Here is a 16,961-nt window from a genome sequence, read left to right as displayed (position 1 = left end):
TCGGACAGTTTATGATCCTGAAACATGGGACCAAATTGAGGTCAAGGTGTGGGACTCTGCAACTAAAAACTTAAAGGATTGTTTGTTACCTTTCCTGATTGTATAGGCATACTAGGGTTTAGTATTGTTATAAATGAAGTCTCAACCTGAATTTAGTAATATTTATAAAATGTATAAAAGCTATAAAGGGTATAAAAGGCAAGTAAACAGCACTGGGTGTGCGGGGAGTCCACATTCCACCAACACCTACATGAACAACAAACGTTCTAAATATATAGAACATTGCTTTACATACTAAACCCAAGTATGCCTATACATATGTACAATCAGAAAAGGTAACAATCTTCTAAGTTCCATGACTTACTAAACTCGAGTATGTCTATACATATGTACAATTAGAAAAGGTAACAAAAAATCCATTAAGTTCCATGACTTGACAGGCTCTATTTTCCATTCCTTTTCTTGATTACATACAAGTCTCCATTTTCCATTCCTTTTGAACAATATGTCTTGCTTTAAGTTGTCAAGCAACTCGGACTTCAGTATCTTCAGCCTTATGTATCCCGTTCTTCCCATATCAAAGGAAAGCATATCCATCTCCTTTTCAAGGCCAATAGGTCTGGGTCAAAAGGCACGTCCAGGTCAACAGGGCGCGTAACAGCAAAAGCCTTCGATGGCTGTAGCAGTCAGATCAGTAAAGGAGCCCGCAGCTCCCTCACTATCTGGCAAACCACACATTTGTGATTGTGGCCCCACATGGCTCTTTAAGGCCTCAGAGACTGCTCACCAGGTGCCGAGCAATCCCACTGCAACCTTGTCATTTTCAGTTGCAGAGTCCCACACCTTGACCTCAGTTTGGTCCCATGTTTCAGGATCATAAACTGTCCAATTGTTAATAAGGAGAATAAGCTGTAAGGTTACCAGGACAGTCTTTGTTACTAAGGACGTATGACTCCCCATAACGCGCAACCGCTTACCAGCGAGAGGCAGTTGTGTGCACAGCTCCGCTTCTCTCAGCTTGAGCTTCTTCCCAGCTCCGGTGCGCCTATTTCCAGTGCCTTTCAGTACGAGCTTCTCTGAGCGTCTGAGCGGTTTGCTGAGTTTAGCCGAACCCACCTTTATGAGGCGATCAATGTGCCTGTTCCTATCCTGGTCTCCATTCTATTCTGCTAGCCTGTTCCTTTTCACTCCTTCTTTCTGCTTCTTTATTGATGACATAACTTCATCACATTGCGTTGCCTTTTTTTTTTTTTTAATCTTGAAAACAGGCTCCCCTCTTATACCCTTCTCTCCACAGCAGTTCTTTTCAAAACAACTTTTCATTGGTCAAACAAGTTTGAATATAACAACAACAGCAAACACCCAGAAATTTCCATGCCTTAACGGCTGGAGAACAAGCAACCCGAGACTGCATGGAGTCTCCTGAATCACCCGTCTTTGTTCCCTCTAAACTCTTTTACATTCCTGATGGCCTCATCGTTAAGAGTCTAATGTTATCATCAACCATGCGACTTTCTGACCCCCATGGCCACATTCCCACATCTTCCCCTTCTTTATTAACCATTTTCTCAACACGAATTACCACTCCATATATAACAATGTGTATTAGAAATAGTGCTTACACCGTAAGTTAATATATAACCCTTCCTGCTGTGAAACATTCAGCCTATGCCTGATTGCTGTGAAGAACAGGAAATCGTGGTCCATCAAAGAAAACAAGCAGGCAGCTTGGTTGCAGTGAGCAGTGACTCTCTGTTAGATGAAAGAAAGAGACCGAGAGCATGAGCCAACTGTGAAGCCTGCACTTCTACCACCAAGAGGGCAGTGCTTGGCCAATACTGCATATTAACTCAGCTGATTCAGCAGCTGTGTGAGCTGAGCACTGTCTGAAAGGTATTGTGCTAATACAAGCTTTCTATATGCCTGGGTAGCGGATTTAGTGAAAAGTCACAGTATCTTTGCATCTGTCCACTGAGGCTGCTTTTCTTTCCCACTGTACAGCTTCCATTGTAATGATGTAAACAAATGCAAAGCACTGATGTGGCTGTGCATTTGATTTTAAAGATGACCAGTGTATTACAGATATTTTAAGTATAATAAAATGCAATGTGAGAAAATATATTTTCTTTGCCCATTCAAAAAATGCTATCCAGACAGCACAATTGCTGTTTGGCCTCCTCTGACACAGCTGCTTGATGTTCTTTGCTACATTTACTTCATTTTTATATGTTGCTTCTAGCTAAGATTTTCTCTTAATTCTGAACTTTCTGTATTGTTCAGTGCAATTCTAATCCTCAGGGAACAGCCAGCCCTCACTGCACCCTGACAATGTCTTTGGAGGGCAAGGAGAACCAGAAATGAATTATGGATGCACAGTGATGTCTCAATACATTTTAATGACAAGACTAGATATGAAGAAAATACAGTCTATGGCCTGAATAACATGACAGTGGTGAACTCATCAAGGACAGAGAAAAGGCAAAGAGGCTGAACTTGTGCTCAACTGGTGAGATCATTTCTGCCACATGGATTTTGCAGTGGTTGCAGTGGCATGAAATAAAACACCACCTGGTATCAGTTATTTAAAGTGAGAGAGGTGGCTCCTTTAAATGTAGTAAGCCACACAGTGGTTCTTCTGCCCACTTTGATCATATTACAAATAACTCCAAAGAGGCCATGTTTGGAACAAGGTTCCACTAGCATGAGACAGGAGAGTCCTTCAGAGCTCCTTCAGAGCACTCTGAAGCACTGTGTATCCATGTCCTGAAGCTCCCTGCTCTCTTTTGCACACATCACTGCCAACCACTTCTGAAAATCTCATATATTTGCTCTTCTGTTTCTCACTGATACTGGCATCAACTCTGGGAGATGAGAGAAGCCTCACCAAAGAAACTAATTTAAAAAGGTATTGTGGTATTGCAAGAAAAAAACATACCTTATGAATAAAACACTCCAACTTCCTTATTTTTATACCCATCTTCTCCAAATAATGGCATTTGTTCTGTGAGTGCACCAGTATATCCTGTGGTGCTTGTCCATAAAAATAGCAAATTGAATGTTGAAATTTCTTTTTAAGGAAGCTGGATTAAGAGCTTTCATTTTCCAGTTTAACTAATTTTGAAAATTAAGCTACATCTTTAGGGATGCCAGAAAGCCCAGTAAAACCTGCAGCCTCTTGCAGACTCAGAACAGATGCTGTTGGTTGGAGTAGGAGGGGAGAAAGAAAGACCAGGAGAAAAAGAGGAAAAAGTTTGGAGGAACTTTAGTGAAAGAGGTAAATTGAAGAAGGAGCCACAGTGAAATTTAAGTTACCCTTATAAATAAACAATATCATTTTTTATTTTTATTTTTTTTCCCCAGAAAAGCAAAGCTGTGAGCCAATGGATGGAGTAAACTCATTGCTTGGTGCCATCTGCATTTGCTGATGGGAACTGTTTCTTGCTAGATGTAGAGCATGGAACATTCCTGAATACGTTAATGCTATAAACTGTTCATAGATTAGCATTTGCTGTCACAGAAAGACTTGAATTAGAGAAGGAAATGACCCAACATACCAACTTTACAAGAGAATGTTAAACTCTATGCAGATCCACTGCAGGCAAGTAAGTGACTGACCCAGCAGTGATCTGAGAGCATTGCAAAATCTTATCTGCAAGCATAGATCCTGTTTGTGCCTGCAGGCAGCATACTCAATTTACAGCCAAAGCCGAAAGCCCTTTGAAAGTTGGCCCTTAAGGTCATACCCTCTGTCCTTATGTCTGTCAAGGATTTTTCCCCTGGAGGTTATGTCAGAATTTTTTCTAGTGCATGCTTGTCTAATTTTATTTTATTGTCTGTTGTTTGGTGGATTTTTTTTCCTTTTTTTTTTTTTTTTTTTTTTTTTTCTTTTTTTTGGTTGGTTTAGTTTGGTTTGGTTTTTGTTTTTCCTGTGGCAGAAACAACAACCGTTGTCTGGGGGAGGCCAGATCATCAGATTTACATTTTGTTTATCCAGTCTCACTGCTCCTATCTTGAAAATAACTCCCAATGTAGTTTTATACTGCAATTCATTATCATAGTATCTGATCATCTTTCAAGCCAAACGACAACAATGAAGTCCCTAAAGGAATTCAAAGAGTCTCTGTCTTTTTTTTTTCTTCTTCTTTTTTTCTTTTTTAATTATTATTATTATTATAGATCTTTGCTCATACTAAGGTGTGTGATTTTTAGCTGTTGCGATTTAAATTGTTTTAAGAATTATATTTTTCCATTTTGCAACTTGGGCCAGGAGGGTTAGGGTGGGATAAGAGGAAACTGGGGGGAATTGATCTTTCTCAGCACAAAGCAGGGTGGTTCTTAGAAAAAGCAGAAAGTTTAAGGTTTTACTGTGTTTCCTAAAGGAGGTCAGATAATAATCTCTTCTGATTGTTTTCTTTTCCATAGCCGGATTCCTACAAGGAATGCTTTGTCGCTACACTCTCACAGGCTTTGCCCTATGCTTTTCAGCTTGGCACTGCTATAGAACAGCTGTCTCCATAGCAGATATTTTACCCTCTAAATGTTTGCATACACTTAACACATCTCTTCAGAAATGCCACACTGACAGTATTGAGCTTTTGTGGTTTAATATTTTACCATGGCTTTCTCAATGCTCAAGGTTTTTTAATTTACCTGTTTTAGCTCTGTAAACTCACTGATTTGCATCCTTTCACTACATCTATTCTTTCCTACCATATCTACAAGAACTTTAAGTATCCTACTAGGTAAATCTTAAGGCATTTAGAACTGTAAATCTTAAACACAATAAAGGCAGAAACCTTAATTTGTTTAAAGTATTTACATTAATTAAAACTGCTAAATGGAAGTATTTTATAAACCGGCTAGTTTATAAAATACTGAAGCCAGTTTCTTGAGATGATTCTAGGGGTCTAAGAATAACAAACAAGACAAAAAATACTTTCTTTAATGGAGTAGCTGCTAACTAGGAGAATAAACAAAATGGATTCAGAAGGGATTAGCGGCACACTGGTAAATGCATACAAGACATGTAGGCAATCTAAAAATATTTTATTGTTTCTCTTGGTTTTGCTTACTTTACATTAGTAAATTTGTCCATTGGAAACAATCCTTCATTTACAATATTGGAACTGGTAGGAGTTCTGGCTAAAATAACTGGCTAAAATTAATTTTCAAAATCTCCATAATTATGAATCACATAAGCATGAGCCAAAAGAAAACACAAACTGAATTAATTCAGGTGTGGTCCATGTCAAGTTATGGATTCATAAACTTCAAGTTAAATAGTTTTTCTGCTAGACCTCTTTTGGTATGAAACTGCTTAGCCTTTTTCCCTGACAGACTCTCTGAAACAGAAAAGCACAAGAGCTCAGAGGCTCTTGCAGCAATCACCAGCCTTTATTTACACTCTGTCTACACCTGAGTCATTAATTTTCCCATCATCAATGCTGAGAATTAAAGTACAATTAACGATTAATGAAACCATTCTTTTTAGTGAACTTAAAGGAGTCTTATAAAATTATTTCTACCTCTACCTACACTCTTAGTGATGGAGTACGGACAAGTGCTAATCTGTTGGCTATGTGAGACATGCTGCTGTGCAGGACTGAGCAACACAAAGCCATGTTGCATGGTATTTAGAAATTGTCATTGGCAGTGAGGACTGTAAAGTACCCTAAAGATATACTGAGAATGCTTTGGAACAATATTAAGATAACAATGGGAAAATAATGTCTGTTAATAAAATCAATTCTTATTCAGAATTAATTTACATTAAAATGCCTTGGTTAAGTATAGGTTTCTTTTGTTATGCCGCAGTACACTATTGTGGCTATAGGCTTTGAAAGTTTCTTAGAGGGCAAGGGATTTCTATATATCCTGTAGCCTCTTTCTAGAAGTTCAGCTGATTGTCCCACACACACACCCTTCACAAATACCATTATCCTAAACAATGAGGACATGTACCGTTAAAGATTACTTGAATAAGTAGAGAAAAAATTCACAATAGCCAAAATGTGGATGCCTAGGAAATCTAGAGCAAACTCAGAGATAAGTTTGCTGAGTTTAAGAGTCTGCTACATGGGCATTTTTTAAGCTCTAAATTTAACCTAGCTGCGCAAACATGGATGTCTAGTGCATTTGAAATATGCTAGGAAGCTTGAGAAATGCACATGGTATAAGTAAAGATGTCACAAGGATCTGTGTAAGATCCATGCACTCCTGGGACAGCACCTGAAGGTGAGGTGGGTACCCAAACATAATGTGCAATTGATTCATGCTTTAAGGGCATGTGGCAACCTGAGAAATATAAATTCAGAAGTCTACATGTTGGTGTTTAAATGCATCTCAATTTTCTTAGATTCACATATTTGTCCATAGCAAGCAAGACAACACAACCAGTGGGGTCTAGAGTGTAAACAGGCTGACCAGTCAATAAGCAGCAAAATCAGTTGTCTAAAACAGGTATCTAATACCATCCATTTGAGATACTCGAGGCACATTGTTTGGTATCCAGCTGCTCCAGAAGGGTGTAGGCATCCTGTTTCTCCTGTGTCACATCTGACAGATACATACAGTCATCTCTATGCCTTAGGACATCTCAAATGGCACTAGATGCCTGTTTTAGTCCACTGAGTCAAGCCATGTGTGTTTCTTTCATGTGAGCTTAAAGTGAAGGTGGGTTTCAATGAACTTAAGGTGAACTTACAGGCAAGTCTTGCTAGAGAGCTGAGAATCTCCTGTATCTCTGTGATTTTCTCCCAGCCCCATGTAGATGTCTTGGATATCCTAACTGTACCTATCAAATGTCACTAGCCACATTTTAAATACACACAGTTTCACTATCTGCAATTCATGCAACTAAATTTCATACTTAATGTCTCCTTAGCTCCTGTTTAGGTTTTTAGGCGCCTATACCCTGTGTATGAAACAGTGCCTTGTCATTTAAGTATAACATGGTAGTCCAGTCTATTTGCTTTTCAGTAATACAATCCTCCCCCCCAACTTTAACACACATGTGGAAATGCATTCTAATGTAAGATCAAAGCCATGAACACAGAAGTTATTAGATGAATGAAAGGTGAAGACACTCAACTCCTTTTCTTTATGTTTGAAATAAAATGCATGATCTTAAGATTTCTTACCTGAAGATCAATGTAGTCTTAGCAGTGTCTTGTTTAATGCACTTTTTAGCACACACAAAAAAAACCACAACCCTGCTGTCATAGAAGATTTTCATCAATGTTACATCTCTACTGTAGTATGTTATTCTTAGCAATTTGGAATTTTTCAAAGTAGAGTGACAGTTCATCATTTTGAAGTGATGTTGTCACTTAAATTAGAACTCACAGTTTTTGTTTTCCAGTGACAGACATACACACACACACACACAAAAGACATCTAGTTTTCTATATCAAGAAAATGCTCCTTCATAGATGACAGGAAAAAGAGGCTTAGGTGTTTGGCATATTAGAAGCTGACTGTAGTTATATTTCAAAGAATGAATGCACAAGGTAGAAATGTGATACTTGTCAGCTTCCTAACACAAAAACATATTTCAAAGCTGCACAGTTCAATTCACCTTGAAGAACTCCTTACCTAGTCCTAGAAAGAGCTCTGGTTCAACGCACATCAAAATGGTGGGAGTTTCATAATGGAAACACAGAATTTAGTTCAATCTTCTCAAGGACAAACCTGGGCAACAGCTTTAGGATGTGTCAGTGGAGGAGAAAAAAAATAAAAATAATAAAAAACATTCTAGCAACAAAATAGGAATTATTTTTGTTCCATGTTATTCTTAAGAGTCTGGAAATGACTGGTACTTGAAAATTAGGCATCATACTCCTTCTGCTGAGGTTCCTGAGCTGTTTATTCAGTAAGAATAAACCCATGCTCTGCAGCTGCAGCTTTCATCCACAGAAAAAGTAAAAGTTAGTGGTGGTAAAAAATATGAGACAAGAACCTCCAGTATAGACCATAATGATTGTGCAGCAAACTGCTTCAATGTAGCTCTGCTCTTACTAAAATTCCTGGTGTCCAGATAGAAATTCCAACTACTGATGAAGGCAAGTTATTGAAAAGAAAAAGAAATTAATTGTAAAGCAAGACTGCTCCTCACCATACCAAAATGCTTTCTCAGTCTCTTACCCTGGAAGTCATCCCACTGAAACTCAGTAGGAGTTCCTATGCAGAAAGATCCTGTTTATTTCACTAAAACCATTTAAAAGATGAAGGGTACTTGTGGAGTAGGGTAAAGCTCCACAACTATTATTGAGACAGCACCATATGCAGCAATTTGGCTGTGACATTAAAACCATGCACCCTGCACACCCAGGCAGATGACACTGTTAGACCGATATAGCCTGGATTCTGACAATTTTCCAGTTTGTGCAGCTGTTGGGAACATATGGACTTTAATGTTTCTGTGGTTAGTGATTCTTCCTTTTGCTCTTCCTTCTATACAAACACACACACACCAGCCTGGCTCTACTGAGCACACTGAACATTAAAATAACAGATTTGCTTTCAGACCAGGACAGTAATGGATTCAACTCAACTGAATTGTTGAATAGGTTCATTGCCTTCCAATAGATCTGAATGTATTGCCAGGTCTGTGATCTGCTTCTTTGCTTCTGGTAAAGATTTTATATGTGAGTGTATTCAGCTAGATATGTAGGAGAATGTGAAAACTCTGAGCTAAGGCACAACTTGCTTTCTCCAGATTATCTTGAAGATTTTACTGGTATGGAGACATTGCATTTTAGCTGGCTAGAGTAATTTAGGTGGAAAGGTAGGTGCTTCAAATTTCAGCGCTAATTAAACAGAATTTTGACAGCAAAAGAAAGTGATATGCCCTAATTCAGAACAATCTCACTTTTTAATTGGACTGCAACAGATTATTAAATGATTCAAATGAATAATGGAAACAAATGTCAACTAAAATCCTGCTGAAGGGGAAGCAGTGCGTTTTATTAAAATTCATATTATTTTGCTCTACACATACATAGCTACTGATAGTCTTGGCTTATTTTGACAGAAATTGTTCAGATTACTAGCTGTCTACTTGGGTCTCAATACAAATTTCCATTAGAAGCATTGATAAAATTTATTTGAAAGCACTGAAAATTGTTTCAAATGAACAGAACATAAACAACTGCATTATTTATTAATTCAGAAACATTCAAATACACAGAAATCTTGAGAAACTGGTAACAAAACTCCAAAATGAAACTCACTGTGTAAACCAGCTGTTCTCTTACATCCGGATTCAAGGTAGAAAGAAAATTCAACAGTCTTCCTTTTTCGAAAATCAGTCTCTGGAGGCAAAAACACTAAAGAATAGAAATTGAGGGTTAATCTGATAGCCAAGTTACTTTAACCAAGTTATAAAACCATCTGAGAGGAATTTCTCTTTGTTTACAGCCAGGGAAAAAAATGTGAGTAAGGCAACAAGCTCCTAGAATCCAGTAGAAACAGATAAACTCTTATGAAAATACCTATCACCATGAAATTGTGTTTTTGTGAAACTGTTTTACCTAAAATTGCTCTTAGACAATAAAAAGCTTTTAATTTTAAACTATTGATACTAAGATACAGACCTATTCATCATTTGTCAAATCATATTAAGACATCCATTGGTCCCAAGGTACAACTTTGTAAATGGGTAGTAGGGTAATCACAATGAAGCAAATGCCTTAATCTGTTTGCTGTGAGAACAAAGACAGACTATATTAATCATACCCCTGTCTATTTTTTATCATTAATATTTCATACAGACCTATATGTATTTTTCTCCCATGAAAATCTCTCACAATCTTGTAGGACCTGCCTGTTTGACAGATCTCTCCAACTACTGGAAATTCTAAAATATCATGCTATCTTTGCCATGACAATAGTTAGCTAAAAATTGCCATGCAAAAGTGTGCTTTGAACAAGTTCATGCACATTCATCCTGCAGTGCATGGGTTGAAACCCATAAGAGGTTTTAATCCTTAGGTAATATATTTCTTTTCAGATTGCTTCATCTTCTTTGATTTGATGTATAAAAATCACCAATGACTTTGGCAATATATCTTTATACTTTTCAGTTCATGGAGATTAATCTCTACAGCCTTCAAAAAGGACACAAGAAACAGCCATCTCTGATTTTCTTATATTTCAGCTTTCCCCGCTACAATAAGACCTCAACTGCCAGAACTAGAATATTAAGAGGTGGAAGTAGCTTTCATTAGATCATCTACGATTTTGCCATTTCAGAATTGCTGTCTTTCAAGGATTTTTGTCCAAGTGAGTTATAAACGACTCAGGCCATACAAAGACTGAGGAGGCAGAGAACAAAAGACGTGAACTTTTAGTTTCTACTCTCTGATTATTGATAAAGGTTTTCCTTCATTTGAGAGCATCTTTAGTAGTCTGCCTTCTATTTTCAATTCTTTTTCAGTTCCAATTTTTTTTTTTTTCCTCTTCTTCTCTAGAGAAAATCAAATAATTAGACAAATAGGAAAATCCAGAACTTTGCCATTATCCAATTCATTTCCCATTTGTGTATTGTGGGTTCGGATTGTAAATTTTACTGTTTTACCTACTGTCTTGATTTGTCTCTATGTAATCAGATGCAGCCAGCGTTAGAAGATATATCATAGATATGAAAAACATTGATTTAAAAAAGGACAAATTCTGTAAAAAAGTGTTTTTTAATTAAAACCCATATCTCCTTCATGTAGTTTATGGCCAACAGAGGAGATGGGATTTTCTTGGCTTCTTAAGCACTATGCCTGTTATGTTTGTATCCTTATAGGTTTTTTGTTTGTTTGTTTGTTTTGTTTTGTTTTGTTTTGTTTTGTTTTTTAGGGTCAAACAGGATAAACTTTATTTACAGGCATTTTTTTGCTGAAAGACATATACTAGAATCAAATTAACATGCTTTTTAAAATACGTTTTTATTAGGGATGACCTAGACGACATCACATGATCTCCTAGGAAGTCCAGTGTGGGTTTAAGATGAAATCAATGAAGCAGTAAAAAAACACTAGCAGCACAAACCATAGCCTACCAATAACTTGTGGGAATTTAGAGTTGCAATGATGAATATCAGGAGCTTTCCTGAGGTAGGAATACATTAGTGCAAACAATTACAAGATTGAACACAGTATTTGAGGTGTAGTCTCAATGGTGCCATGTACAAGGGGACAATCTTTCTAGTCCTGCTGGCCACACTGTTTCTGATGCAGGCCAGGTTGCCATTGGCCTTCTTGACCACCTGGGCATACTGCTGGCTCTTGTTCTGTAAACCATCAACCCCCAGGCCATTTTCTGCTGAACAGCTTTACAGCCACTCTTTGCCAGGCCTATACCACTGCCTGGAGTTGTTATGACCCAGGCACAGGACCTGGCACTTAACCTTGTTGAATGTCATGCAATTGGACTTAGCCCATTGATCCAGCCTATCCCGATCCCTCTGCAAAGCCTTCCTACCCGCAAGCAGACCTATAGTCCCACCTAACTTGTTATCATCTGCAAACTTACTGAGGGTGTACTTGATCCCCTCTTCCCCTCACTGATAAAAATGTTAAACAAAATCCACACCAGTACTGAGCCCTGGGGAATGACACTCATGACTGGCCTCAGCAGTATTTCTGTATGTCCCAAACACATACAGTGCCTTTTCTGGAAGTGACAGCATGTGACAGCATGTCCTTAAGTATTGTTATTAATCTATAATTTTTCTATTTACTTACTGTAAGGGAATTACAATGTTTTTAAATGCAATTAGATCTCAGGTGATCTAAGTCCCTAGTTTTTTTACTGCAGGTGAACACAATCCCCAGACAAAAACATTATGGCTTGAAATACATGTTCTGAAGATGAAATTGTTAAAATAGTTGTTCTATAATGTTACCTAGAAGAAATTGACCAATTCAGTTATAAATAAGTGCTCACTTCAGATAGAGCTGATTGACACCTTTAATGAAAAATGTCTATGTTGTACGTTTATTGACAAAAGAATGCAACATGTTGCTCCCAAAAGAGCCCGGACATTTGGATAGAGTAATAAGAATGATAATAAAGAACATGGAAAACAGTTAATGACAATTAATTAGTTGTACTAATAGACCTTGAAAGCTCTGGGGTGCTAGCGAAATTGCTACACTATGTACATTTGGTACTTCATAATGATACTGAAATCCTTGTAAAATAGGAAAAAGGAATGACCTTCTGAAATGTACTTGCTCTTGGTGAAAGCTGATTGATTGCACAGATGTTCCAAGCTGATAGATAGCTAAGCGAACATTTCTGTGACATATCTTGACTTTCACTAGAAAAATAAAACCAAACACAAGTATTTTATCAGTTTGTCAAAGTCTGAAAATGTTATGGCAAGTATATATTATAGACCATGATATAAAAAGCCTTGAAATGTATTTCAAGATTCATTACTGTTTCAGGTGGAAGCCTTCCAAACTCACTAGTTTCAAATTCTTGGGTATTCACTCTTGAAAAAAGAGAAGAATAACCAGAACGAACCAAAAAACTTCTGATGTCCAAGTGACATTTTTTACATTTACAGTTAATTCTTGCTTCCAGGAACCTCTTTGTTGTTGGTAGATCCACAAAATATGCATGTTATTTTTAACATGCAATATAAAAAGTGCTTATTTGTGGTTGTATACATGGGCATGTGCGTAGGCTGATGGAGGTATAAGGAATCGATGAAACAGAAAGGTAGTGTAGGTTCCTTTCGGTTTGATGTGGATTAATGTACAGGCGATTCACTGTTGCAGTTACAATGGATGCACCACCACAGGCACTGCTACTACAGGTCTGCACTCTTCTTCGGCTCTCACTTTGCCTTCACCCCGACTAAATCTGATCCCTGAATGCCAGCTGCAACTGCCTTTAGCCGTTTGTAGCAAAGCCTATTCGCAGCAGTAGCACTGGCAGTAGCACCAGCGCCTGTCTTCCTGGCATCCAGGGATGCTCCTTTATCTCACACCTCCCCCTAGCGGGATCTGGCAGGAAGAGTGAGCATCCAAATCCCTCCTTTTATAAACCTCATGTCTTTAAACAAATCTTTTCTTGCTAAGCCTTATTGTTGAGTAAAATCATATATTGTCTGTCATTCTTCAATAATATGGCCACGAAGAAAACGTTTTTAAAATGGAAAATATCTAATTTTTGAACATTTTATTAGTGACTTAAGGTATGCTTTCATATGTTTTCTGAGTACAGAGCTTCTTTAGATGTGGTGCAAAGCTGAGTAAGGACGACATGGAGGCCTGTATGTGCTGTCCTTCAGTGTCTTCCAGGTTAATTTGCTGTGACTGCAGATGACACTATTTCTAGCCAGCAAAACTTACCCTGCTTAGGACTGGGATGTTAAACAATCTGTCAGGCATTTTATCCAGTAGCAGTTATTCTTCTTGGCACAAACTGAAAAAATGTGTCTAATATCTATCTGAAAACTTCATTTGCAGAGCTACTCAGAAATACAAGCATGTAGTAAAACCAGTAATTAACAGTGATGTAAAGAAAGATTACATTTCTGCATAACATATAGAACTAAGATAAAAATTTGGCCGGAAGACACACAAAGTTTTGGTGCTGAATTATGTTTTAGGTCTTTCTGAACTGTTGTAATAGTCTGGAAGCTCCAAGTCAGCAATTGCTGTATCTGGAGGCACCTAATTTTCTGAGAAGTTCCTTAATTGCTTCCTGCTGTGAATGTATGCAAGTATGCCAGTCTTGAGAGCATGAAGCTGTTTGATGCCTCTGCCTGTGGCGTCTATGTAAGGAAAGCATCCTTCTAAGATAGAATAGGAATTAGAATAGGTTTTTTGTTTGTTTGTTTTGTGGCGATCATCAGTATGATTTCATTGATTAGAAGTGCAGTGCTAGGATCCTTTTATGGATCTGATCAGCTCATTGCTATCCTGCTTTCCTTCATATTCTTAGTATCTTCAAGAATAAGACGGTCTATATTTGTTCATTCTTTCATTGTTTTTGCTTTCACCCCTAAGCTGAAAACACTGGCAACCAATATTAGGTATATGGGAATAAAACTTCCTCGGGACAACTTCCAGAATGAAAGAAGCAAAATGTTTTTGCCTGCTTTGCAGGGCAGCCATAGGACATTCCACACATTTTTAAGTGCATAGTATTGTCTTAAATGCGCTTCCCTAGATTTCATGAATATTCAGAGTAATTATATGCAATATATACTTAATTCACAATCACCTGTCCTTTTATAAATGTACACATATCCACCATCAGATCAAAACTCTTTTTTAAAAAAACACTCATGGTGAGTTGTTACAGCAGAGATCAGTGGTAGAAGTGATCTTTTTATGGTGGTATATAATACCAGAGCTTCTAACACACGTGATAGCACTTTTCAAATGTAGTCTGTGGGTCAAGAAGATTGCATGTCAAGGACTTTTACCGTTTCACACTAAAACTTCTACATTTCCATTTCAAAGGTCAGTAGAGACTCTATTTGTTCTTGATGTAAAATTCCTACTGAAATCAAATGGTATTGAGGGCAGGGAACAAAAGCTGAATAAGTAAAGATCTATTTATGAGTCATAGAAACAAAAAATCATGCAAGGTGCATTGGTATCACTTCACTTTGCATGAAATCATAAAATTATCTGTGCTTTATGTAACAGCTTCATGAAGTAATCCAGAGATTTTACTTCAGTTTTCGCATTTGCAAACTTGCAGTTTTTATTATGTTTCCCTTTTCTGTACTTAGGATTACCCCTCATTTGCTAGTTTATTCATCTAATGATGACCCTCTGTCTTGATCTGTAAACATTTCTGACAGTTTCTTCTACATATATTAACTTAACTGGCTTCATACCTGTGACTACTTTTCAGGTTTCAAAAAAAAGGATTTTACTCTGAGAAGTATAAACAAGGACTAAAAATAGTTCTGAAATGGAGAAATCTCTCACAATTTCCATGGAACAATGTACTACAGGCAACAAAAAGTGTTCTTGGGCTCACATAGATTGTATCAGCTTGTGCTTTGCCCATTGGAAATTGTCAGAAGTATGTTTTCTTCAACCCCATGCTATGAATACTTACCCCATTTTTAAGAGTGTTTTTGGAAAAGATGTCAAAAAAGCAAGTTATCCGTGTTCTGGATTCTAAATTTTCAAAAACCATAAAAATAGCTTTCTTATACAGTACGTTGTGAAAGTCTTTGGATTTCTGCCTTGTATTTTTTCAGCTAGTGAAAATTTAAAAAATGGTTAAATATATTACACTGATTACCCACATTTCCTCACATTTCATTATTGAATTACTGACTTTTTTGAGTGATGACAAAGAACTTCTAACAATATTTTACATGAAAAAATACTATTCTTTTGTGAAATAGGCAAGAGAAGAACCTTGGTGTGTCACACCTCTCTCTCTCTCTCTCTCTCTCTCTCTTTTTTTTTTTTTTTAATATGTTCCAAAAATATGCAAAACCGAAAAAGATCAATACTTTCCCAAGATCATAAAACTACATTGGCAAATTATTATGATGTGAGTTTTGTACTGGCCACAATGTAAATTCCTGTTACAGAGCTTCTAAAATATGTTTAATCTAAGATATATTTGTATATATCAAAGATTATTTATACATCATCTTTACTTCCTGAAAATGTGACCTTCTGCAGTGAAATTGAGGCCTAATGAAAACTGGGAAAACAGATACTTGCAAGGTTAAAATGCCTACTTTCTGCCTTAGTGGTTGGAGTACTTAGCTGGGTGAAGAGAAGTCAGTCTTGGTCCTTCCCATGGGGATTGCTTCCGTGTGTGGTGTGAAACTACCAGCAGCACTAATACAATACCACCTCTCAGTCATTAGACAGAGATTCTTTGGCTAGTCTTTCTCTGTGTGAAGGAGAGTTCCCCTGGGAGAGATGTAATTCTGCTTCTGGGGTTTCTGGGCATAGTCAAAGAAAACCAGAACAAAATTAGGAGGTTGAACAACACAATATAGGGCTTAAATTCTGACAGAAGTCTGTTAATACTCTGTAAATATATATATATATGTATGTATGTATATATTAATTCTCAGCTTGATTAACTTTTCAATTATTCTTCCAAAATAACACAACTTTCTCTACAGGATTAAAAGATCCATCCTTTTTCCTTCAGCTGTCCTCTGTCCTGCGAAATAAAGCAGTGGCTTGGAAATCTGAAGATACAGTTTTGACACTTACAACCTCAGCAGGAATTGCAAGCAAGTTGACCACTCTAGGGGCAAGTGTACTGCTCACTGAATAATTAGCAAAATTCTCAGCAATGGCAGAAGCTGAATCACAATTGGCCTCAGCTGGGAAGAAGTTCGTGACATGGACTTGTTCTAAAAATATGGCAAAATGAGGCCTCTGTAGGGTGTAGGTGGGTGAGCCTCTAGTTTTGGCCAAAGAAAGCATGGGAGGTGGGCTCTGAGAAGCACATGGAGGTGTGGATCTTGGCACTCTGAGCCCCACACTGTGGGTGCTGCCTGAACCTTGCAGGGGTTCAGAGCTTTTCCAGATCTTGGTAATAACAGGGGGAAGGCTGTGGGACAGAAACTAGGAGATGTGTGCCTCAGCTCCACGTGTGTGCAGTAGAATCTACACCCTGCAGTCAATCTCATCCTTAATGCATACAGTAATCATCCTTAAGAAACACTCACTCACATAAGGACACCTTTGTATTTCATAGGTTTTAATATCTAACTGGCTTTGCCTATGAATTTCTGCTTAGGTTTTAGATTAATTTGCAAGATATAACCTTGATTAACTATGAGAAACCCAAATTAATTCTTACATTCTTGTACTTTGAAAATATTTTGTAAATATGGAACAGCTTGAGATTATTGGTACCCATTTGGGTTTTCATTGTAATCAAGTTCACAAGAAGTATGCTTATGGATAATATGCCAGTATTAGTGTTGAGGACAGGTAACTGAAAGTTAGTTGGTG

Source organism: Anas platyrhynchos, chromosome 3 (genome assembly GCF_047663525.1).
Source record: "Anas platyrhynchos isolate ZD024472 breed Pekin duck chromosome 3, IASCAAS_PekinDuck_T2T, whole genome shotgun sequence".
Classification (NCBI taxonomy): Eukaryota; Metazoa; Chordata; class Aves; order Anseriformes; family Anatidae; genus Anas; species Anas platyrhynchos.
Note: the sequence above shows the minus strand (reverse complement) of the source record.